This window comes from Erpetoichthys calabaricus, chromosome 17 (genome assembly GCF_900747795.2).
Source record: "Erpetoichthys calabaricus chromosome 17, fErpCal1.3, whole genome shotgun sequence".
Classification (NCBI taxonomy): domain Eukaryota; kingdom Metazoa; phylum Chordata; class Cladistia; order Polypteriformes; family Polypteridae; genus Erpetoichthys; species Erpetoichthys calabaricus.
The window spans coordinates 83,678,397-83,705,400 of NC_041410.2; positions in this window are offsets into that span (position 1 = coordinate 83,678,397).

Below are 27,004 nucleotides of genomic sequence, written 5' to 3' on the forward strand. Positions count from 1 at the left end.
TTTCTCAGTGTTATTCAATGTTTTTACATTTAGTTTACTATTACACTGTGCATTCTATGGTATAATTAACTATATTTGTGCTTAAAAATCTTTAAAAAAATATATTTACATACAGTTTGTACGGATTAATTGTATTTACATACAGTCCTATGGGAGAAATTACTTCAGGTCACGACCAAATCGGGTTACAACCAGAGTTTTGGAACGAATTACAGTTGTAACCCTAGGTTCCACTGTATATATATTGTGGCCACCAAGGGATGCTCCAGCACAGGTTCAGACACAGGTGCTTCAGTACCAAGGCTTTTATTGTGGGAAACTCTTCCACAGCAAGTGTTTCCCACTTCACAAGCACAAATACAATAAAGCGCACAGCAATATTCTTTTTCCTCTGCTGTCTCTCCATCTTCTCTCCTCCGCTCCTCCAGTAAGCTTTGACCATTTCCTCCCGACTCTGGCTCTCGGAGTTCCCAGAAACACTTCTGATGTTGTGAGGCTGTCATTCAGAAACACTTCCCCAACAAAGAAGGGCTCACCAGTGCCCACAGTACACCCTGGCAGCACCCACCGAACCCCACAGAGCAGAATTAAAGAATTCCAGTGCCACTCCATCAGTTTCCTTTTGTTGCTCATACCACTGCCTAAGCCACCAAATTGTGTGTTTTTCATTGCCTCCTCTTCACTGAGCAGGACTTCCATTTCGCATTTGCTGAAATTCTTCTTTTTGCCACGTGCTTTCGCCATTGTCTTTTAACAAAACACTGAACGTAAGGGGCTATTTTGATTTATTTGCATATTCAAATAAGCAAAATTCTGGGAGGAGTCAGGGTGGGGCTGTAGGCATGTGCAAGAGCACTAAAATTCACATTGATTAGGATTTATAAAGGGGAAGTGCGTGGAACTTTGCCTAAGCACAGTGTAATGCATCTGAATTGTCTTGTGCATATATGCGCATCTCTAGTTTTGTCCGTACGCCATGTTTTAGTGTGAATTCTACACTTGGTGTTATATCCGGACTTTTGATATGTCCACATATGTAAAAAACGACAAAGCATTTCACAGGGTCTACTTTCTATTTCCCAGGACTGTATTTGGTACATTTTTGCTTGTTCCCTTTGACCGTCTGCTTTCGTACTTTGACTACCCCATGGAATAACAAATGTTCTCTATCTAATATTTCTGTATTTTATGTCATCAGGTCTCTCATTCCCACCAGCAGAGGTGCAGGCTGGGTGGCCCACAACACAAAGTGACATGGCATCCAGCAGTTTGGCTCTCCCTGAGGGGCTAAGCTATGCGTGTTGTCGATTCGGAGCGCACCTGACAGCAGGTTTTTGAAGAGATGTTGATCATTTGGACCATTGCTGTTAAGGGGCTTTCACAGCCAGCTGCCCTGTCTGAATGTGCAGAAAAGCATTACCGTTAGATGTCTCAGGGTCTCCCTGCAGACCGGACGCTTGCACGTCTGTCATCCTTATCTGATACCAAAGGTCCGAAAGTGCACAAAGATTTTCCAACTGCCATCGTCCATCTACAGGATTGTCAAAGCAGTCAGTCAGGAAAATTCTCAGTGGAGAGCCTGAAAGACTCCAGCTGAAGATTCTGGGGGAGATTTCAAAACCTGAAGCTCTGTATAAAAAGGAGAGACAAATAAAAAAGGTAAAAACAAGGAGGATAAACATAAGCTGAAAAAAGGCGTCTGTGAAGGAATGAGTCAGGCTCGACGTGTTCAGAAGTCCTCTAAACACCGACAGGGAGCTGTCAGCTGAGTGCCTCAGACAGGCAGCTGTGAAGCTCCTCGAGCGACGACTTTGTACAAAAACAGCTTGACTTTGAAGCTCCCTTCTGTTCCTTGTTGATCTGTTTGTTTGTTTGTCCATCTAGGTCATTGTTTTATTTAGTTGACTACTCCATGCCCGATGTTTGCTTTATTTTCCCATTTGTCCCTTTTCTTTGACTACAGGCAATTGAGGAGCGCAGCACCGTTTATCCTCCTTTGGTTGGATGTATGTGGACAGGAGGGTCTTAGGGTTCTGGTATTTCAGACCCTATGTCTCTCTGTGCATTAGTGGGGTCACCACCATGCTTCACCTTTGGGGTGGTATTAAACAAGTGAGGAGGAGCAGTGGCTAATGCTAATCTTGGTTTCATCACACCACAGATTCTTGTTTCTCATGTTCTGAGAGTCCTATAGGTGCCTTTTTCACAAACTCCAAAGCGGGCTTCCCTGTGTCTTTTACTGAGGGGAGGCTTCTACCTGGACACCCTGTTGTAAAGCGCACATCGGTGGAATGTGGCAGTGATGGTGGTCCTTCTAGAAGTTTCTTCACACAGCTTCTTGGGTGCCACATCAGAGCGACCGTTGGGTTCTTGGTTGCCTGTCTTAACAAGGCCCTTCTCCCATGTTTGCTCAGTTTGTTTGAGTGGTCAGGCAGTGAGCTGGATGGTAGGCCTTAACACACATTCACATGTTGACTCCTGTCAGGCTAATTGGCCATCAGAAGCCTCATCAAATTGTTTAAAGGCTTGAGTTAACTAGGTGTACTGTATGTAAACTTGCGACACACTGAAATTGCGATATAGTCAATAAAAATCGGAAGTTGTCTCCCCTCGACTTAATTGTATACTCAGATATGGGGATGGATATTTGAGGAGTAAACTGCAAGACAATTATATTTTTATATTATGTACATTAAAGAACCATCAACGGGCGGCACGGTGGCACAGTGGTTCACTACCCGGGTCCTCCATGCATGAAGTTTGCATGTTCCCCCCTTGTCCGTTTTTCTTTGGGTGCTCCAGTTTCCTCCCACAGTCCAAAGACTTGCAGGTTAGGTGCATTGGTGATTCTAAATTGTGGTTGGTGTGTGGGTGTGCCTGGGGTTTGTTTCCTGCCTTGCGGCCTGTGTTGGCTGGGATTGGTTCAGGCAGACCCCCGTGACCCTGTAGTTAGGATCTAGCGGGTTGGATAATGGATGGATGGATAGAATTAGTATAAAAGTAAAGTTGAATAAATCAGCTGCATGAATATAAGGTAGAGTACCACTTCCAGTTAGCGGAAATAGCCTAAAAGTTGGTAGAAATCTACATTTTGTACCTAATACTTGTATGCAAAAACTGAAAGCGTACTCAAGTTATTGCGTTTACACACACACATAGACATAATTCCCAAAATGGTATTTTAGGAATCATGGCGGTCTAAAATATCTAGAGATTCATCAAAATCTCAAGGTCGAATTTTTGGCGATTAGAATACTTTCCTTTTTTTCTTTTCTTCTTCTTTCTGCTACGCTAATTAGTGGTTACCACAGCGAATCATCTTTTTCAATCTCTTCCTGTCCTCCTCATCTTGCTCTGTCACACCCATCACCTGCATGTCCTCTCTCACCACATCCATAAACCTTCACTTAGGCCTTCCTCTGTTCCTCTTCCCTGGCAGCTCCATCCTTAGCACCCTTCTCCCATTATACCCAGCATCTCTCCTCTGCACATGTCCAAACCAACGCAATCTCGCCTCTCTGACTTTGTCTCCCAACTGTCCCACCTGAGCCGACCCTCTGATGTCCTCATTTCTAATCCTGTCCATCCTCGTTACACCCAATGCAAATCTTAGCATCTTTAACTCTGACACCTCCAGCTCTGTCTCCTGCTTTCTGGTCAGTGCCACCATCTCAAACCCATATAACATGGCGGGTCTCACTACCGTCCTGTAGACCTTCCCTTTCACTCTTGCTGGTATCCATCTGTCACAAATTACTCCTGACACTCTTCTCCACCCACTCCACCCCGCCTGCACTCTCTTCTTCACCTCTCTTCCACACCCCCATTACTCTGTACTGTTGATCCCAAGTATTTAAACTCATCCACCTTCTCCAACTCTACTCTCTACATCCTCACCATTCTACTGACCTCCCTCTCATTCAGCACAAATGTATTCTATCATGGTGGTGCTACTGACCTTCATTCCTCTTCTCTACAGAGCATATCTCCACCTCTCCAGGGTCTCCTCAACCTGCTCCCTACTATTACTACAAATCACAATGTCATCAGCAAACATCATAGTCCACGTGGACTCCTGTCTAATCTCATTTGTCAACATGTCCATCACCATTGCAAATAAGAAACGGCTCAGAGCCAATCCCTGATGTAATCCCACATCCACCTTGAATGCATCCATCACTCCTACCGCAGACCTCCCCACTGTCACACTTCTCTCGGACATATCCTATACCACTCTTACATACTTCTCTGCCACTCCCGACTTCCTCATACAATACCACAGCTCCTCTTGACAACATTTTCTTCAGGTCCACAAAGACACAATGTGACTCCTTCTGGCCTTCTCTATACTTCTCCATCAACATCCTCAGAGCAAACATCATATCTGTGGTGCTCCTCGCTGGCATGAAACCAAACTGCTGCTCACTAGTCATCACCTCCATTCCTAACTGAGCTTTCACTACTCTTTCCCATAACTTCATGCTTTCCCTACAAGAAAGTAGAAATTGAAATGTTCTGTGAAAAATGATGCAAAAAATAACTTCCACCCTGCACAAAGCAGATGTCTTAATGATACGCCAAATTTATAACTTATTAGAGAGAATGAGAGAATGTTTTGGAACTACAGACTGGGATATCCTGCAGGGATCTCATAGTGAGAACATTGAGGAAGTTGTTGACTGCACTACTGACTACATCAACTTCTGTATGGACATTGCAGTTCCAGTAAGAACAGTACGCTGCTATGCTAACAACAAGCCATGGATTACAAGTGACATCAAGGGGCCTTTTGAACCAGAAGAAAAGGGCTTTTAAAGACGGTGATCAGCATGAGCTCAAGCGCATGCAGAAGGAACTCCGAGTCCAGCTCAGGGTGGCGAAGGAGCAGTACAGGAGAAAGCTGGAGCAGAAGTTGCAGAATAACAGCAAGAAGGAAGTGTGGGATGGGATGAAGATCATCACTGGCTGCAGCTCGAAGCGGGGTACCACCATCGAGAGAGACGTGAAGAGAGCAAACCAAATGAACAACTTCTTTAACAGGTTTGACCACCCTAACCCACTCTCACACTCACCTCGGAGTACTGCACCCTCCACACATCCTTCTGCTGATACCAGCATAGGACAGACATCCCCACCCATAATTACAACAGCGCAAGTGAGCAGAGAGCTGAGGAGGACTTCGTGCCAGCAAAGCAGCCGGTCCAGATGGAGTATCACCATGACTGCTGAAGGTCTGTGCATCGGAGCTGGGGGGTCCTCTACAGCGCATCTTCAACCTGAGCCTGGAACAGGGGAGAGTCCCGAGGCTTTGGAAAACAACTTGTATCACCCCAGTCCCAAAGGTATCACGTCCTAGTGAGCTGAATGACTTTCGGCCTGTTGCTCTGACATCACATGTGATGAAGACCATGGAGAGGGCTGCTGCTTCACCACCTTAGGCCACAGGTTCAACACGCCCCTCGACCCTCTGCAGTTTGCATATCAGGAGAAGGTGGGAGCAGAGGATGCCATCATCTATATGCTACACCGATCCCTCTCTCACTTGGACAGAGGCAGTGGTGCTGTAAGAATTATGTTTATGGACTTCTCTAGCGCCTTCAACACCATCCAACCTCTGCTCCTTAGGGACAAGCTGACAGAGATGGGAGTAGATTCATACCTAGTGGCATGGATCGTGGACTATCTTAAAGACAGACCTCAGTATGTGCGTCTTGGGAACTGCACGTCTGACATTGTGGTCAGCAACACAGGAGCGCCACAGGGGACTGTACTTTCTCCGGTCCTGTTCAGCCTATATACATCGGACTTCCAATACAACTCGGAGTCCTGCCACGTGCAAAAGTTCGCTGATGACACTGCTATCTTTTTTTTTTTTTGTGAATTTCCCATTGGGATCTATCTATCTATCTATCTATCTATCTATCTATCTATCTATCTATCTATCTATCTATCTATCTATCTATCTATCTATCTATCTATTAGTATGATATCTGTGGAGGTGAGTTTTAAAGAATTCACCCTAAGGGTACGGAAACTTCTGACTTCAACTGTATCCATACATTTATGCATCTGGTTATGCAATATATGATACATACTAACATCTCACTGACTGGTCTTTCTTTCTTTCTTTCTTTCTTTCTTTCTTTCTTTCTTTCTTTCTTTCTTTCTTTCTTTCTTTCTTTCTTTCTTTCTTTCTTTCTTTCTTTCTAAATGGCCTTGTAGAGAAAAGCCAAGAAAAATGACACCTTTTATTAGCTAACTAAAAAGATTACAATGTGCAAGCTTTCGAGACAACTCAGGCCCCTTCTTCAGGCGAGATGTAATAATAATATTATGTAATTATGTAATTACATAATTGATCACATCTTTGCCTGAAGAAGGGGCCTGAGTTGTCTCGAAAGCTTGCACATTGTAATCTTTTTAGTTAGCTAATAAAAGGTGTCATTTTGCTTGGCTTTTCTCTACATTCATAATGGCTAACACGGTACAACACCCTAGTACTATAAATCGCCTTGTAAATGCAGCTTGCTGTGTAAGGCACTATATAACAACTTTTTGACTGACTGTCTTCTTTTCTCTCTTTTTTTTTGACCAGCTACGCAGCCCTCCCACCCACGCCATTATTCCCGCACTCTTCTTCTATTTTTGTCCGTGTGTTCTGCCCGAAGAGCTGCTTTTGAAGTTGCGCTGGCTTTGTGTCTGAAGCCTTGAGGAGTCCTGTGAAGTTTCCTGGCAGCAGCAGTCTGGGGGCTTTTTTTTTTTTTTTCCAGGGAAAATTCTTTGTTTTTATTTTACCAAGCAGAGGGCAAGAAAAATGAGACAACAGACATGACTTGAGAGCCTGAGCGCCGAAGAGAAGTGAAGTCAGCGGAGTGGCAAGCCTGTGGTTACCCTGCGGTGTCCTCCTGGAGGTGCTGTCCTTCTTTTTCCATTTTCTTCTGTCCTTCTTTCTTCTCTTTTTTTCCCCCTCATGGTCAGCCTGCAGGATGATGGTACCAAGAACAGCTTGCCTCCTATGAGGAATCACCGTGTTTTCCCCAAAGTACATGGAATTAGCACAACAGTTTAAATGGATTTGGGAAAAGCCCACCGCTAATAAAGCTATACGCCATCGACAAGCAAATGGTTTGCAGTTTGAAAAAGTGGCTGGGTAAACAGCATTTGTACACTGGCGCAGTGATTTGTGGTGCCGCCTGACTGCGCTCAAAGCTCAGCCCTGCCCAGCTGCCTCACCTTGCTTGGGTGACATTTCCTCCATTTCTCCAAGCATCACAGGTTTTCTTCATTCATCCTTCATTTATAAACCTGATTTGGCCTCCTATCCAGGACTGGCTCCCACCTTGAACATGTGCTGATGGGATAGGCAGCAGCTCGCCATGATCTAGAACTGGAAAATGGATGGACCCAAATAAAGGATGTGATCATTTATTGGGTTGTTGGTATCAAATCAGGAAGACTGCACAAAAACTGGAAAACGAGGAGAGGGCAGGTTGGATGGAAAGTGACCTGAAGAATGACGGCATTCTTATTTGGGAGTCTCTGGATATGGATGGTTGGTCCTCATTACCTGGCTTGAGGAGCGTTTAAGAGACCACACACAACTGGAGCCTCAGCTGTGGTTTAAGTTATTCCACATGTGACCTGTAGGTGATGACAAACAACAACAACATTTATTTCTATAGCACGTTTTCATACAAACGATGCAGCTCAAAGTGCTTTACATGATGAAGAAAGAGAAAAAAAAGACAAAATATAAAAATAAAATTAGGCAACACTAATTAACATAGAATAAAAGTAAGGTCTGATGGCCAGAGAGGACAGAAAAAACAAAATCTGCAGGGGTTCCAAGGCCACGAGACCACCCGGACTCCTCTAAGCATTCTACCTAACATCAATGACCTCAATCAGTCCTCATGGTTTTCAGGCTTTACATGGAAGAATCTGATGATGATGGTGGACCTCTGGCCTTAAATCCATCAGTGTAGGGACATCACAGTGCTTAGATCAGGTGGTGGTGGTGCAGATTGCCACCACAGAAAACCGGAAAAAGAATAGAAGAGAAAGTAGGGGTTAGTACGGATTATGGAGCCACCAGGAATGCTAATGATAATTCAATGCATATACAGAGTATCAGGATTAAATTAAAATGAAGCTACGAGAAAGCCATATTAAAGTACAGTGGAACCTCGGTTTGCGAGCAATGTGCTCATAGTCCAAAGCACTCATATATCAAAGTGAATTTCCCCATAATAAATAATGGAAACTCAGATGATTTGTTCCACAACCCAAAACTATTCATATAAAAATGATTAATACAAAATATAAAGTAAAAATACATAAAACAAATTAACTTGCACTTTACCTTTGAAAAGAATCATGGCTGGTGTGAGTGAGTTTCTAAACTCTTGTGGGATTACACCCAATGGGACGACACGCAGAAGAGCGTCCCAAAGCAATCGCAGTCTCCCAGCGCTGTAGCAGTTTTCCGTAAAAGCGAATCCGAAAAGATCGCGGACATGCTATAAGCGCCTGCCGTCGATGGGTGATACAAGGAACAAGGAACATTATAAATGTGCAGGGCCCTGCCTGACTGCTGTGTCTGTGTACTTAAATAACCGCGCTGTTGCTGTTTCAAGCTGAATAAAGTTTGTGTTGCTAAAGTACTGAGACTCAGCTTCGTGTTTTAGGGTGCAAGATGGGGACTCGCACGTCACAGCACACACACGCGCGCGAGCAGACATACACACACACACACAAGCGCGCGCATACAGTCACAATGCTAATGCTGTAGTAAACACTATACGCTCGTACGGATGTTGACTATATGAGTGAGACACACCGACTCAGATGGAGAATAGGAGACGATTGCCCACAATCCCGCAGTGAGAGAGAGAAGAACCATCAGCTCAGTCGTGATCACATGATGCTCAGCTGACAAACTACTCGTACTGCAAGACCTCGCTCGTTTATCAAGTGAAAATTTATTAAAAACCGAGGTTCCACTGTAATGTGTTTTTAGCTGTTTTTTTAAAGTGCTCCACCATATTAGCCTGACGAATTCCTATTGGCAAGCTATTCCAGATTTTAGGTGCATAACAGCAGCATCCTCTCCGTTTATTTAAACTGTTTTTATTTTTCAGAAGGGTCAGAACCTGTGCCCTGTTTGCATGTTCTCCCTGTGTTCTCTGTGGGACGTTTACAGTTAGTCCACTTGCCTCCTCGGCTATGAAGTTGATTGGTAAATGTAAATTGGCACAATATGAGTGAGTAGGTTAGGGTTAGAGTTAGGGTTGTGGTGAACCTGCACCTCCTCTCAGGCTGTTTCCTGTCAAGAGAGTTCACATGACCATGTGACAGTCCATCATTAAGAGGTCTAAGGAAAGGTGACACCCACACATATCCATGACGACCGTTACAGCACGAACCTAAACAGACCCACCAATGAGAGAAAGGCACCCTGACAGACCCCAGGGCTGAATAACCGCAAGCAGGCATCGAGGTGGAAGTTGGGATTTTCTCACAGCTGCCTGGACTTGTGCTCTGGTAACTGTCAGTGTGGACTTTAGATGTTCTTCTTGTGCCCATTGTTTTGTTTTTTATTTTGTTATTTTTCACCCAGGTTCATACAACATGCCTCTCTGACGTATTGAGGTTCTCCTCTAGGGTGGGCTGAAATGGCGAGGGCCGTCTCTCTTAGTGTCATACAGGTGCTCACTGTATGTCTGATGGTAGAATAAGGGCGGTGAGGAAATGAATGAATGAGGTGCAGCCCTGTGTGTGCCAACTGTAAATGTAAAATGGTGGTGGGCTACAGTGACGTACTATGTCCTTCACCTCACAATGGTGTTCTGAACTTCTCGGATCTCCGCTTTTTTAATATGACAGTATAGTAGCATTAACAACTAAATAAACGTCCTTGAATTCAAACAAGCCATGGAGTGGCAGGCCTGGTATCTTATGAAGGAAGATGTTAAATCTTTCATCACCTATCCCTATGGTGTGTGTATGTGTGTGGAATCCCCTGAAAGCCTGGAAACTGAAAAATAAAATGGATGCTGGGTGATTTAATGAAGGCCAGGAAAGACTTGAAGTTCTTCAAGCCCCGAATTCAGTGTTTCACTCAGTGGGACACTTTTCATCCCTAGCCACTGTAATTGAAAAAGAAGGCGCACATCCTATTAATAGCAAACTAAAAGAGGAGTTTGGTGATTTTCTTTGGTAGTGTTTGGGTGGCACAGGGTGGGATGGTATATTTCTCCACTGTTTTATAGCTCCGGGGATCTGGGTTCAGTACCTGACCAGGCCAACATGTGGAATTTGCAAGTTCCCCCATGTCCTCATGAGTCTTCTCCCTATACTCTGATTTCCTACCACATCCTAAGGCCGCATACCCCAGCATGAGTGAGTGAGTGAGTGACTCTATGCCCGACATTACACCAGAATATCTGCAGATTATGGCAGGGTTAGGGTTAGGTTAGTTTAACACATTGGACAGTGGCTGTCCCTTGGAACACTGTCCGTGGAGGGGTTAGGGTCAACCAGCTAAGAAAGTTTACATGATTGGAAGCTGTGACCTGCTATGCCCTGTTCCATAGGGCTGCACCACCCGCTGATTGTCGTTAAGGTTGCCCAATTGGTGATTAGACTTCACTTAGGGGGCGGGGCTTATTGAACACACATTCAAAGGCTTTTTAAGAAGGCCGGCAGCTTTGGTCATACGGAGCTCTAAAACCTCTGCAGATCATCAGGAAGCCCAAATCAGTCCGAGCGTCAGCCCACACCAGTGCTCTTCTTCAGTTTGCTTTTAGGGAAGGCGCCCTGTTCATCGCACACATCCCTCACATTCAGGTCAGTGCAGCAGACTCGATTTGCCTTGAATAAATTTCCACTTAGGCACTCATTTCCCATTACAAGCACTTTCCAAAAGTCACTTCTAAGCCATCGGCTGCTTATCTCAAGCAATTCATCACTCGAGTCTATTATTAGTTTGGACAATTATTAGAAGCAGCCTCGTAAAAGCCAGCATTGTTTAAATTGGCTCTGGACACGGGCACATCCTGGCGCTGCCCGCTTCGAATAATAATGAGGACTCACAATTCCTTTGCTTTCAAGATGCCAGTCTATTGGGGGCTAGTGGGGAGAGTGGGCGGGTAAAGAAAGTTATTACCTGCCTAGGGTAGGGAAAGTGCCAAGCCGCGGGTGCACTGGCGCATTACTTTGGATCAGCAGACGTTGTATTTCACACGGCAGAAGTGGCAACGTAGACACATTTATCACTCAACATCTGTTTACCTGGAGTGATGGATGAGAGATGTTAGCGTACAGGGTTTGCAAATTGCTCATATTCATCACCTTATGTTTAGCCATTTCCCCCTCCTTTCACTTCTTCAGCAGAGTGTGAATAAAAAAGTGCAACGCTGCATTGTTTATGGCTCGTCTCCCGCAATCGGTGCCACTCACCACATGGCTTGATCATCATTTGATTTCTCACCTGCTTACTCATCAGTGCATTAATTTCGTGCAGGCTAATCCCATTTCTCATGTCTATTGTTGTGACTGAAGTGTATTGACAGATTTGGATTGATTTCTCCTTTTTCGTGATACAGTAGCATAGCTGATGAAATGCCACCATTGTGAAGATCTAATGAAAAGAGACAACTCAGCTGTGGTTGTTTTGACAAAAATATTATATTATATTATATTATATTATATTATATTATATTATATTATATTATATTATATTATATTATATTATATTATATTATTAATCCAGGGGCATTGTACAATGGCTGACCCCACACTCTGACCCCCAAACATCATGTAAAAAGACAATTTCCCCTCAGAGATTAATACAGTATACCAGAAAAATACCATATATGGGTGTTACAAATGTGTGTGAGGTGCCATCTGTTGGAATGAAAAAAGGCAATGTATATGTCATTGTTATTTTATTACATATCTATATATCTATCTACTAACTTTCCTGCCCATCTGTCCTGACTCATCAGAAAAACAAATAAATAGTTTCCTGAGTTAAATCAAGAACTGCATGTAAAAGGCAAAACAAATGAAAATAAAATCAAATGAAAGATGCCCGGAAAACCAGACGAGAGGCAAAAGATCACAGTCAGTAATAGTCGAAAACCAGGAAAGACATGAAAATAATCACAAAGGAAATTCAAAAAGGTTTAGAAGGTTTTATCTAAAAAAGGTTGACCTTTTATCCCGTCTGCTGTTTAATTCGAGGTCAGGAACCCAGAGACCACGTCCTTAGAAACACAAGACATGACACTGACAACGGTACGCAAAATGGCTTCCATAATAGGAAAAGGCTATAACACCTCAGAATTCAGCCCTAATCATGACACCGTCTAAGATGTGTTGAAATCTAACTAATCAACATAAACTACAGCGTGAACTTTTTGAGTGCACAGTCTATTGAAATGGAGTTTGAATGTAATGAAAGTAGCAATAAAATGCACTGCATTTGTCATTCCAACAGATGGTGCATCACAAACATGTTTACTAATGAAATGTATTACTACAGGGGCGGCACGGTGGCGCAGTGGGTAGCGCTGCTGCCTCGCAGTTGAGAGATCTGGGGACCCGGGTTCACTTCCCGGGTCCTCCCTGCGTGGAGTTTGCATGTTCTCCCCGTGTCTGCGTGGGTTTCCTCCGGGCGCTCCGGTTTCCTCCCACAGTCCAAAGACATGCAGGTTAGGTGGATTGGCGATTCTAAATTGGCCCTAGTGTGTGCTTGGTGTGTGGGTGTGTTTGTGTGTGTCCTGCGGTGGGTTGGCACCCTGCCCGGGATTGGTTCCCTGCCTTGTGCCCTGTGTTGGCTGGGATTGGCTCCAGCAGACCCCCGTGACCCTGTGTTCGGATTCAGCGGGTTGGACAATGGATGGATGGATGGATGTATTACTACAAATGAATATGATGTGCCATTATCTGTTACATGCCATTTGGTGTGAGATTCGTGAAAGCAGTGTTAATGTTTGTGATGCACCACCTGTTGGAATGACAGAGATATAGCAACCAAATGGACACACAGACACTTATTCTGTTACTAGCCACAGTACTTGCTGAAGACAGGTAATGGAATAATTAAAAAATATTTGATATGTCTTGCCCTACATGTAACTTCTGCACTTTTCCTTTGTATTTGTACGTGTGAATGTCTCTTCACCGGTGTTGTCGTAAAGCCTGCTTCTAAGACTCTGTCATTATTTTCGAGGTGCTTTTCTCACCTCTTGTTCAGTTTGATACTTGTCTTTATATGTCTTTACTCCTCCTTGTGTCATTTAAGTGTCCTCTTTCATCATGTCACTGAAGCCAAACTGACCAATCACAATCTTTGGAGGTGTTGGACCTTAGTGTTTTATATTATATTATATTATATTATATTATATTATATTATATTATATTATATTATATTATATTATATTATATTATATTATATTATATTATATTATATGTGGAATGTTGACAGTTTGGAAATAGATTCTGTCATCTGCCAGCATTCCGATCTATACAAAATATATAATTAAAAGAGAAACCACAATCAATCATGAAGAGTTCGGGAACCTGTAAGTAAGCCCCATATAACTGAAAACAAAACACAGGTTATAAATGCATTAAAATTAAAAGGAAAGGAAATGTCTTCACAGACACAAGTCTTAAATGTTACTGTTCCAAGATGGAGGAATGTCCAGTGATGAGGACTTCCAGCTGGAAGAGGCGGGTCCAGGTGGACAAACACCGGAAGTGATGTCAAGGGTAGTAAAGCTGTCAATCTTTTGGTCTGCAGAGGGAAGAAGAGATAAGGTGTCAGTAAACAGCGCCACCCTGTGTTCTGTCAGGAAATTACCACCATCTGAGCGTCTCGGCTGTGGCCAATGCACATGTGTGTGAGTATTATATTATATTATATCATATTATATTATATTATGTTATATTATATTATATTATGTGAGATGTTGGCAGTTTCCAGCAGCAAGAGGCGGGTCCAAGTGGACAGACAGACAAGTGATGTCAAGGGTAGTAAAGCTGTCAATCTTCCGGTCTGCAGAAGGAAGATGAGATAAGGTGCTAATAAACAGCGCCACCCTGTGTTCTGGTGGGAAATTACTATCACCCGAACTTTTAAGCCATCTCCAATGCACATGCGCGTGACTATTATATTATATTATATTATATTATATTATATTATATTATATTATATTATATTATATTATGTGGAATGTTGACAGTTTTGTCACCTGCCAGCATTCTTATCCATATCAAAGTGTGGACATAATGCAGCTCTGGGACAGCCTTAGCTTGGTGTCAATGCTGTATCACGATGACCTCCACACATCGTTTAGCATTCAGAAGGCACTTCATGCTTTGTTGAGCCTGCTCTTGATGTCACTGCCTGCCCCTCCATCACGGCTGACAATACTCCTTAGGTAGTTGAACTCTTCAGTCACAGTTAAGTCCTCTTCATCCATCTTGATTGGTGAAGGACTTGAGATGTTAAGCGGCATGATTTCTGATTTGTTTCTGTTGATTTTCAAGCCCACTTGTTGTGTGTAGATCTTAAGGTGAGACATATTTTCCTTTCTATTAGACTCATCCATTTATTCCATTTCACTTTTCCCGATGCCTTAGGTTCTAACTTCCAGGACTCTCCACTTTGCTGGGAGACAGATTGATGGAGATTCAACTAAGGAGTTGTCCAGGCTATTGAGGACAAGAACAAGATGCCACCCTTTAGCCTCTCAGCGTTCTCATCTCCCCCTTACAACCTAAAGGGTAAAGGGAGCATAGAAATTGGCTGTCTTAATTTTAATTGACAGCTTATGAAAGTTTAAGGAGACCTTTGTAAACGCGTTTTCCCAGGTGGATTTGCATAGCTGGATGGCAAAAGGTTAGCTATCCACAGGAAACTTGTGCTGTCGTGGGTCGGCTGGAAGCAGCTCTCTAGTCCAATTCGCAGGGGAGCAGGCGCTGCTTCTGTAACGTGGGAGGCAGTGACCCGTGGGTGTGACAGCAAGGGCTGTTGACAAGGTGTCCTGTTCTGCAGATATAAATGAGGCATCCACAGGAACACAAAGGTGACAAGCAAAGAGCTTTAATGCCTATTTTATTTGGCCTTGTTTCCCGGAACTGCTGTCATACAGAACATGGGATGGGGTCTGGCGGAAATTCAAAGTCCATTCGTCAGTAGGTTTCGGGAATGGGCTGTGGCTCCGCCCACATTACCTCCTTTTGCCCATCTGTAGCTTCAGGCCCCTCCCATCAATTGAGTCAGGAATGTTTACCCCACCCTGCCCCTCCCCTTCTACATATTATTTGCATATCTGGCCCCTCCTATTCAGGTTTAATTGGGAAGCATTGTGAAAACTCTGGTGGGTCCAGCTAGAGTCACCTCCATTGTCACAGGTCCATTTTTATTTTAAATATTTTCCTGTATTTTTCTCTAACCTTTTGGCCTTTTTCTTTAGATTTTCAAGTTTGTTTAGTTTTACCTTTTTTTTGGTTTCTGTTCATGACTTGCTTTTCTTGACAAGCCGTGGCTCTTGAGGATTTAAGGAAAGAAGACTGAAGGCCAGGAAAGACTTGAGAAATTCTTCAAGTCCTGAACTCACAGGAACACTGTTCATCCATAGCCACTGTAACTGAAAAAGAAGGCGCACATCCTGTTAATAGCAACCTAAAAGATGAGTTTGGTGATTTTATTTGGTAGTGTTTGAATGGCACTGTGAAGACTGCCTGTGTTTTAACCTTAATATGGGATATTTATTGATTTTTTTTAGCCTATTGTAGGTACCAGGAAGGAAGGACAGGCATTCTGGCTGTGATAAAGGAAGGATTCATGCCCGGCCAGGAGACCATAATGGAAGTGAACAGGCGAACAAACCTACAGGGAGCAGCTCATTCCCCCACAAAACAGGTGGCAGTGTTCCTCATGGGTGGACCCCTTTAGGACACCTGCAGGGTGGCATGGGAGTTGGAGTCTGGAGATGCAACCCTGTTGTGGCCTTTGGGAACTGCCAGAGGGTGCTGACAGGGGAGGACTGTCCTGGTGCATGTATGATCCGGAAGTGCTTCTGAGGACTGAGTATTTCCTTGGTCGACTTTAAAAGAGACTGAGCCTGATTCAGCGTCTGGAGGCAGTGGGCGACACTCAACTCGAGGCGGATGGAGACAAAAACCTTCATTGTTGGTATGGTTTTTGGACTGCGTTTCACTGTGTGTAGGTTGCATTAAAAAAAAATCCATTATTTGAACCCGTGACTGCGTTGGGTATAATAGGGTGTGGGGTTTCGGGCTCAATGTCGCCTGTCACACTTTATACTGTACATATATATGGATCCTACTTTCTTGCACCCTTGAGCAAAGCCCTTATTCTGAAAATTGACTCCTGGTGGCGGGACCCCCAAAGGTCATATGAAAAGATAATTTCCCCTTGGGGGAATCTATAAACTATTCCTTCATCATCATCATCATCATCATATAGGTATATATTTATTTATGGAAGTTGCGCTGCACTTTTGCACCTTTTGGTTTTTGGACCCGTGACTATTTTATTTGAATAAAGCGCTAATGCGTTTACGCCATCTCTTGCAGGTTGGGCATGTCCTCATTGGCCCGGCTCATCCTGGTTACATTATTGGCTGTTCCAGGTTCAAGTAATGCCAGTGAGCGTGGAGCTAACCCGGACTGTCACAGATGTGCACGGGCACCAACCTGTCATAAATATTTAGAGGAGAAAGCAAAAAAGTAGAGGTTACAAAAGAGATGATAATTCAGCAGCAGCAACAACAGCAATATTTGTATATATATAAAATCCAATGTCTGTCTGTCCACTTTTCATGAGAGAACAACTTAACGGATTTAGATCGGGTTTTTTTTCTAGAATTTGCTTGAACATTCCGGTTGATTTTGCGACTTGTCTCATTGCGCTAAGAATCATAGTTCGCTTGCAGGAGTGATATAGTCGCACTAATCCGAGACAGAGGCTGCGGGCCGAGGGCACAGAGAACTGTGATGTCAGGAGTGGGAAGCCGGGCAGGGCCCTCCTCACTGTCCTGTTACACTATTACTCATGACAGAGCCGCGGGGGACAGCTAGTTAATAATATTTATAATGATGATAACGATCAAAATGTCATAGCATAGGAGACACAGACATGGCAGAGTGAAACTTGATGATCAGCACACCGATACGACTGCTACAGTCAATTTTGAATTCATTGCTAAAGATTTAGTTCCGAGTATAAGCATCAAGGGGGGCTTACATTAAAACTTGCATTACAACTCCGCAAATGTCGTCCTCCGTTGTTCACCACCATCAGAGACTTGATGATTCTTATCTTTAATTTCATTACAGTCGTGGCTTTTCGCGAGCACCGCTTCAGTATTTCTTACAATTTTCAAAGGCAGTATTTAAATAAGGTACTGGGTGTGTGTGTGTGTGTGTGTGTGTGTAATTTTTAGGGTTCTCACATAACTTTTTATTATTTTGTAATGTTAAAAACTAAAGTTACACGGCGATTCCGCCCTTACCAAAGTGCTGCCTGAGGTAATGAGGTGATTGAACTTCACGATATGATGAGTGGGTCAAACCTCAGAGCATGGATGGGGGTCTTGACATGATATTTGAGGGGGGGGGGCTTAAGCCAGTTAAATGACCCCCTTTCCTGGGTATGGCGTTAGTGTCCTGTCTGCTTCTGTGTATGGCCTGTCAGCTCTTCTTTTGGTTTTGCCTTGGATCAATGACTCGCTCAAATAAACATTAATTCGTTGTATCTTTGTGTCTCAACCAAAACTTCTCAATGACTTTGGTGTGTGCCCAGCTGTGATCTGTTGAATGGCACACTGCTCTGTGGCCTTTCAGATGTCCCTTGGCTGCCAGAGAACTGGCATTAATACCCACTTTAATGTGCTTGTCTAGTCCTCCTCCATCCATCATTGGGTTTTGGCATATTTAGGCCAGGACTCATCCCATGAGCTTTGCTTTTTTATTTTCTCATAAAAAATAATTGATGGATGGGTCTAGCTGTTGTATGTACAGTACACAAAATGGACAAAGTAGTATGAGCTCTCAAAAAAACGAGTCACAGAGGAGGCCTGAATCCCACCAGCCTATCCAGATAACATACTCTCCAGGGCAGCCTGGTGCCTACTCCCCAAGCTGGCCTTGGCCTACACTAGGTCTTTAGTTTCTTAAGTTCAAATTGTTCAAAAATAACCGGAACGCCATACAAGGAAAGGGATAACTGTAAACCCCTGGCTTGTACAAAAAGGGCAAACCAAGAATCTTTATAATAAGAAGATGTTTTCCCAAACTTGAAAGAAAACCTGCAATATTACTCAAAATAGCAAAAATACACAGAAGGATTGCCTGAGTAACAAACTCCCAAACCTCACAATAAGGAGAATCCAAAAAAAACAGAGCAGAGAAGTAAAACAGAAGATAAACAAGAGCAGCGAATAACTACCACTGTCATCTGAGCGCAATTCAAATGAACTGTGAGGGGACTGCATTTCCCATGAGCCTCTACAAAGATAATCAGATGGATCTGCCTCTTGGAGAAACAGACAGAAAAATACATGTGATGCATGCGCACCTGTGGACCACTCTTTGGGTTCCTCTGAGGTATGCAATACCTCTCCTGGTCGAGAGGGGGCACTGACACTAACATTCGTTTATCTTGTTCTCTCCGCTAAACACAGAAAAGGCACCCTGTCATGGCATCTGGCTCCGCCCCTTCTGGTCCCCGAGCTGCTGCCATAAGGAGGTGTTCAGTCTTCCACCGCGCCTATCGAAGGATGGAGTTCCTGCCTATCAGTCTTTCTACTACTTAACCTGACAACATACTTATATGAGAACTCCTTTTCGGTTGGTGCGTGTCGTGGCCCTAATTTTCGTTGAGTTTTTTCGTGGAATTAAACTAGGAATGACCAGGTTGGCTCTCCAAAATTTTCCACTGATGGCTTGCAGTTCTTTTCTCCACCACAGGGGCAAACACACACATACAGATACTAAACAAGAACCAAAAAGAATAAAAAAATACATACAAAATAATAAATGAACAGAGGAATATTATAAGAAATAGGGAAAACCAATGAATGATAATGAAAAAGGAACAAAGAAGACAAAAAATAAAGACAATTAAACAGGGGTGGAACCCTGGCATAACCATAATAACACTAGCTGTCTGACTTTGTCAGTTTAAAACTTTGCCTATTTCAAAAACAAATCAGATTGCGTGATTTCTAAAACTCCCCAAAACAAAGTCTCTATTATTTTTTAGAGGCCAAGAAGAAAGTATTACAAATTTAAAAACAAAAGCCGGTTGGGACAATCTGGAGATTTACTGAATTTAGCAGACTTCTGGAACAAAAATGATACAGTATAATAAAATGTGTGGACTACGGTGTGTCCACTAGGGGGCGATCACTCCCTGGGAATGAGTTCTTTTGTGATTGTGGCGTATTACTTAACTTGAAATCTATATAGATAATAACATATAAGATGATACCCCTCCCAAGTGACACATCACGTAAGAGAAATAACTTCAGGTTTGGGGAGCTGGTGCGCCCCCTGCAGGCTACAGGACATTTACAAGGTTACTGTGACTTAGAAAAGACAAATTGTGTAGAAATGGGCGTACATCATTGGCAAATGCTCAGATCTATGCAAAGTTTTGTACATGACGCCCCAGGGGCTCTAGAACATCATGGGTGGTGGGTGGTCCACATACACACAAGCACCCCCTACAAGACTCAACGTTTCACTTTCCTTTAAGACAACTGCCAACAACTTCTGGTGTGAACAGCAAAACCAAACAATTACGCCAGCCAGTGGAGATGACTGCATGCGTGGGTAGGCCACCTCCCAGTGGGGACGATTAGTCTGATAAGGTCAAAAGAGAACGTAAGAACCGCAGGACATGGTGGCAATGAGGACCTCCTGTTGTTTTCAAGCAGGAAAACTCTCTCAGGGCTCTCAGCCAGCGAGACTCATGCAACCATTTGGCACTTTGGTAGACAGCAGCAGCCTGTTGGCAGCATTCTGGCAGCAGCAGGATGGTGGCAACCTCCTGGAAGCACTCTGGCATTGGCTTAGTGCAATCTAGCAACAAAGCAATTGCACCCCCAACTGGGAACACAAAGAGAAATTCAGAAGCACCTCTTTATTTTTTTTAAGGTGGACCCAGCATGTCCAGCATCCAGAACTAGTAAAGGATGATCAAAACAGTTAAACGACACAGTCTGTCAAAGTTTAATGACAAAGCAAGACTCCGTCAACTTCAAAGTGCAGGGCATCTAACATGACAAGAGAAATAAATTTCACCAAAGCAGTTTCCCTTAACGTCATGTAAAATCTTTTCTAATTATATTACACTAGCAAATGTGATTAATGAGACTCACAATCTGATGATACGCTGAAGCAGTCTGTCTTTATATAGCGTTGGCTGGCAATCCTGACACTGCAGTCAGAAGGTGTGTGCGCTAGCAGAAGAAGGAAAAGCAGCCATCTGGCCACCAGGGCTGCATTTTGACAGGGAGGTCTTCCTATAGGATTTGTAAAGATGAGTTTCTGTTTTGATTTATTTGAATTTCATACTATGTGCAGTGTAACAGTTGTCACAGCCCCCAGCCGGGACACCAATATTGTAGAAGGACTGGGGAGAAGGAGAAAGAGAGAGAGAGAGAGAGAGAGAGAGAGAGAGAGAGAGAGAGAGAGAGAGATATTGGTTAGGGCATTATCTCCCCCAGGTCACTAGGTGGCAGCACCCCTAGGTTTCTGAGGTGCCACAGATTGCCACAGGGCTTCATGGAAGTTCGCTGCAACCCTGTTGTGTTCCGTGGATGCCCCAAGGAGGAGCTGCAGATACCGCAGAGCCCTATGGCATCAGGTTTCAGCCACAGCTGGGAGTACTTCCAGAAGATTCTAATGGGTGCTCGTTGATGTGGCTTAAAAGAATCCAGCTTCCGCTTCTCTGTGAGCCAGGAGGGAGAAGACGACGCTTGCTAGAGGAGGAGTGGAGGCGAACGAGAGAGAGAGAGAGACAGAGACAGAAGAAGAAGAAAAAAAAATTAACCTTAACTTCGACCAGGATTTTGCACCCTCTCAACAACGGGAGGTTGAAACAGCTATCCCGTCTATCCCAGAAGTGGTGAGCGAAACACCGGGACTGACCTCTCTGGTTGAGCACGACATTGTGACTCAACCTGGGATGATCGTCAGGGAGCACCCCTACCGACTCCTCAAGGCAAAATGCGCAGAAGTAGAGCTTGCAATCTGGAGCATGCTGGACTTGAGAGTAATTGAAGAAAGACAGAGTCCTTGGTCCAGCCCCATCGTTTTGGTCCCAAAGCCAGACGGAAGTTGGCGCTTCTGCAACGACTTCTGCCGGCTTAATTAAGACTTCCAATTTGATGCCTACCCAATCCCATGAATGGATGAACTCCTCAAACGGCTCGGCCAAGCATGATACCTGACCACACTTGACATAATGAAAGGGTATTGGCAAATTCCTTTAACGGAGTCCGTGAAAGTAAAGACCACATTCAGCACCCCTAGCAGACAATTGGCAGTATTGTGTCCTTCCATTCAGCTTGCACAGGGCCCCAGTGACATTCCAGCATCTGGTATACAAAGTGCTAAGGTCCCACAATGCCTACACGCTGCCTAATTGGATGATGTGATCATCTATTTTGGCACATCGGAGGAACACCTACAGCACTTCAAAGGAGTGCTGCAAACACTAGCAGAAGCTGGCCTGCAGATAAACCCGAAGAAATGCTTCTTTGGGATGACAGAGGCCAAATATTTAGGCTACCTTGTGAGCAGGGGCACTGTCAGACCACAGTGTTCCAAAGTCAACAGCATAGTTAACTGGCGCTGTTCGAAAACCAAGCAGCAAGTCCAAGCCTTCCTAGGTCTAGCAAGTTACTACCACTGGTTTGTACCTCACTTCTTAGAGAGGACAATGCCCTTGACAGACCTAACAAAGAGGCAAGCCCCAAACTATCTGGTATAGGGTGAGCAAGCGGATGGTGCATTTTGTGACCTTAAGCAGGCCCTTACGTCAACACTGGTGTTGAATACACAATACTTCTCTCTGTCTTTTATCCTCTAGATGGATGTTTCGCACACAAGACTGGGTGCCGTGCTGAGCCAAAGCGTCAATGGTGCTGAACGGCGCATTAAATTCCTGAGCTGGAAACTGCTGGACCGGGAAACCAGGTATGCGGTGGTTGATAAGCCCTAGCGATCAAATGGTTGGTAACACAGCTGAGGTATTACCTCCTAGGTCGTGAGTTCACCCTGGTCACCCTGGTCATGCTCCATGTCGCTCTCTAGTGAATAGCCCTGCACAAGTAGATGAACCCGCGTGTCACATGGTGGTTTTTGGATCTCTAGCTTTATCGTTTGCACTGTCTTTTATCGAAGGGGGTCTCTCCAGGCTAATGCCGATGCCCTTTCCCACGTTCATGACCTCTCAGAGGGTACACACGTGCACATGAGAGGCCGTCAATGGTCTTAACTAAGGGTAAAATGTCAGCTCAGAGGGTGACAAAGTGCACTAATATCTTTTCTCCTGCCTCAGCAGATCACAGGAAGGAAAGACCACTTAAAACCCAACCAGCTTCCACTTCCACCTCAGGACCACACCTTCCTACTGACCTCACTTCCGCCTAATCCCCATTGGATAAATACATACTTGTAAAAGATTATTATATATTAACTAAAAATTCCATATTAGCAGAAGATAATGGGAATTGGAGTTCTTTGACTCAGCCCTGTTGGATTCTGCGTTCTATTTCAGCTGAGAGCACCAGCGGAACATTTTAAATGTTTTTTGATCCCCTGCTTTCCATGGCATGGTCCACCAAAGTGTCATCCAGACTGATACACGCCTGATGAAGAACCCAACAAGAGCTGTGTTGGCATCGGTACGTACACTCCTGGGCCTACCTGCTGCCTTCTTTTGCAAAACAGTACAGCTGAAGTCGAATTTTATTCTTGCAATGGTTAGCACACTAGGGCCACTGCCTCTAAACTCAGGTGCCATCCTCCATGTCACCACTGCATCGCCATGTTGTTTCCTGACGGTCTCTGGTTATGGAACTGACTTTGACATCAGCAGAATCTGTTCAGCTGCTCGGGTGGCATCTTGGGATGCATTTGTTTGGATTGGCATTTGGGGAGCGCTGTCATCAGTGGGTGTTTTTTTGTATCGAAATTGCTCTGTATTTTGTTTTAATATTTCATTTTATTCTGTGTTTTATTGTTCAGCACTTTGTGATTTTTGTCTGTGATAGGCGCTTTATAAATACAATTTTACTTTACTTACTTTATTTAAAATAAGAGGACACCGAGAACAGATTGCCACAATCAAGATTGTTTCGGATTTATTTTTACGCCAGAGGATCTCTACACAGGCTCAATAGAGGTATGTAATAACCCACCGGGGCGAGAGGGGGCGCTGTCAGTAACATTCTGTTCACACTTAGCCCCGCCCCTTCCACTATAAGAACTCCAGCTGACCAGAAGGAGGCGTCTTTTCTGACCACCAAATATTTTACAGGAAGTTTAAAAAGTATTTACGTGTTAATTTCAAAGCCAAACAGAATGAAAACGTATAACACAACAAATACCTCTAACGCAATATGAAATATAATTTTCTTTCAATTTATTATGTTTTGCCATTTTCTACTATAGTTAATTACTCACTGCAGTGTAAAATAGTTAGTTCTATTATGCACAGGTAACAATTAATATGAAAATAACAATCTGTTTAAATTGTACATACAGTGCATCCGGAAAGTATTCACAGCGCATCACTTTTTCCACATTTTGTTATGTTACAGCCTTATTCCAAAATGGATTAAATTCATTTTTTTCCTCAGAATTCTACACACAACACCACATAATGACAACATGAAAAAAGTTTACTTGAGATTTTGGCAAATTTATTAAAAATAAAAAAATTGAGAAATCACATGTACATAAGTATTCACAGCCTTTGCCATGAAGCTCAAAATTGAGCTCAGGTGCCTCCTGTTTCCCCTGATCATCCTTGAGATGTTTCTGCAGCTTCATTGGAGTCCACCTGTGGTAAATTCAGTTGATTGGACATGATTTGGAAAGGCACACACCTGTCTATATAAGGTCCCACAGTTGACAGTTCATGTCAGAGCACAAACCAAGCATGAAGTCAAAGGAATTGTCTGTAGACCTCCGAGACAGGATTATCTCAAGCAACAAATCTGGGGAAGGTTACAGAAAAATTTCTGCTGCTTTGAAGGTCCCAATGAGCACAGTGGCCTCCATCATTCATAAGTGGAAGAAATTCGAAACCACCAGGACTCTTCCTAGAGCTGGCCGGCCATCTAAACTGAGCGATTGGGGGAGAAGGGCCTTAGTCAGGGAGGTGACCAAGAACCCGATGGTCACTCTGTCAGAGCTCCAGAGGTCCTCTGTGGAGAGAGGAGAACCTTCTAGAAGGACAACCATCTCTGCAGCAATCCACCAATCAGGCCTGTATGGTAGAGTGGCCAGATGGAAGCCACTCCTTAGTAAAAGGCACATGGCAGCCCGCCTGGAGTTTGCCAAAAGGCACCTGAAGGACTCTCAGACCATGAGAAAGAAAATTCTCTGGTCTGATGAGACAAAGATTGAACTCTTTGGTGTGAATGCCAGGCGTCACATTTGGGGGAAACCTGGCACCATCCCTACAGTGAAGCATGGTGGTGGCAGCATCATGCTGTGGGGATGTTTTTCAGTGGCAGGAACTGGGAGACTAGTCAGGATAAAGGGAAAGATGACTGCAGCAATGTACAGAGACATCCTGGATGAAAACCTGCTCCAGAGCACTCTTGACCTCAGACTGGGGCGACGGTTCATCTTTCAGCAGGACAACGACCCTAAGCACACAGCCAAGATATCAAAGGAGTGGCTTCAGGACAACTCTGTGAATGTCCTTGAGTGGCCCAGCCAGAGCCCAGACTTGAATCCGATTGAACATCTCTGGAGAGATCTTAAAATGGCTGTGCACCGACGCTTCCCATCCAACCTGATGGAGCTTGAGAGGTGGTGCAAAGAGGAACTGGCGAAACTGCCCAAGGATAGGTGTGCCAAGCTTGTGGCATCATATTCAAAAAGACTTGAGGCTGGAATTGCTGCCAAAGGTGCATCGACAAAGTATTGAGCAAAGGCTGTGAATACTTATGGACATGGGATTTCTCAGTTTTCTTATTTTAAATAAATTTGCAAAAATCTCAAGTAAACGTTTTTCACGTTGTCATTATGGGGTGTTATGTGTTGAATTCTGAGGAAAAAAATGAATTTAATCCATTTTGGAATAAGGCTGTAACAACAAAATGCGGAAAAAGTGATACGCTGTGAATACTTTCCGGATGCACTGTATGCATCCCCATATGGCTAGGGTATAGTGCCCACCTAGGAGTTAACGAGCAAAGGCAAGCAGGGGGCAAAGCCACCTAGTAAATAAATAAATAAATAAATAAGAGGTAGAAGGTTAGGATGCATGGCTGGCAGAATTTCTTAATTTAGCCCTAATATATAACCGTAAGGCAGGACGGTGGCTCTGAGGATGAAGATCTGCGCTGGTATCTGGGAGGTTGTTGGTCCAAATCCTGTTTCTGACAAGAAGGGGTCCTACTCTGTTGGCCACATACAATGGCTAACCCTGTATTCCGACCCCCAAAGGTTATGTGAAAAAATAATTTCCCCTCAGAGATTAATAAAGTGTATCAAAATCCCAAAAATATTGATTTCTAGTGGCACTGCTGGAAATTTTGATTTTTATATTCTCAGCATCTTGCCCCACTCGCAGGCCTAACGTGCCAGTTTCTTATTGTCGCGTTTTACAAGTCAGATGCTGCCATTTGCTCCCCTGCTTTCCTCCTTCCACATTCCACTACCAAACACTAGAGCACCCAGTTAAAGTTGACACGTCAGCAAGACAGAAATTGCGGTCCAATTCACTCTGCGTCACGGTTGCCTGGGGTGCTTCTGCTTGGAGTTTTTCACCAGTGGCTCGCCCGTAATCAGCATGCTGTCAAGATATAAAATCTGTTTTCATCCCCTGCTGTCGGTTTGAATCGAGACTAATGAATCTGCACTTGTGTTTGTTTGCACTTACTACCTGCCATGAAACACAATGTGATTGCTGCTTGTTGACTTTGCTGAAGAGTAGCCTGGGAAGTGAAGTGAGATTTTTATATGGGAATCACGGGCCTTCGACGCTACGTATGCTGGCACAGCCTGAGGTGATTTTTTAACACAAAAGGGGGACTGTGAGACAAGTCAGGGGTTGAGGGAACACTAAACGGGGCAAACTACAGAGATATTGTTAATGAAGTCCTGCTCCAGAGGTCCAGAGACCTCCGACTAGACAACAGGACAATGAGCCTAAAAAAAACAAAGCAAAAAAACAGCAACTCATGAGGGGCTTAGGGACAACTCTGGGAACAACACTTAAGTGGCTGTGACAGACCCCTGGGGCTTTTACCCGGCCGGAACACTGTCGTGATGGAAGGAGCTTGCATGAGGTATTATCAACCCTGGAATGGCAGAGGGTAGCCAACCTACCTTGGGCTTGGACCTTGGAAGTTCATTCCTGGTGGGGTCTGTGGTCACCACCAGGAGGTGTATGGAGAACTGCCGAGCCCTTTATTGCAAGTCCTCCACCACACCCAGAAGTCCTGGCGGGAGGGACACCTGGAGCATAAAAGGAGCTGCCTCAATCCATTTGGGGAGTCAGAGTTGGGAGGAGGAGTCCGGCATAAAAGGAAGCCTGCCACCTTACATGGATGAGTCAGAGTTGGGAGGCAGCGGGCAACACTCAATGGGAGGGCGAGAGGAGGAAGTAGTGTTTATTATTGTATCATTTTGACTGATCTTTGGAGAGGTGATTGTGAAGAAGTGGGGTTGTTTAAATCAATTTTAACTCGAAAGTGTGCTAGGCATTACTGTG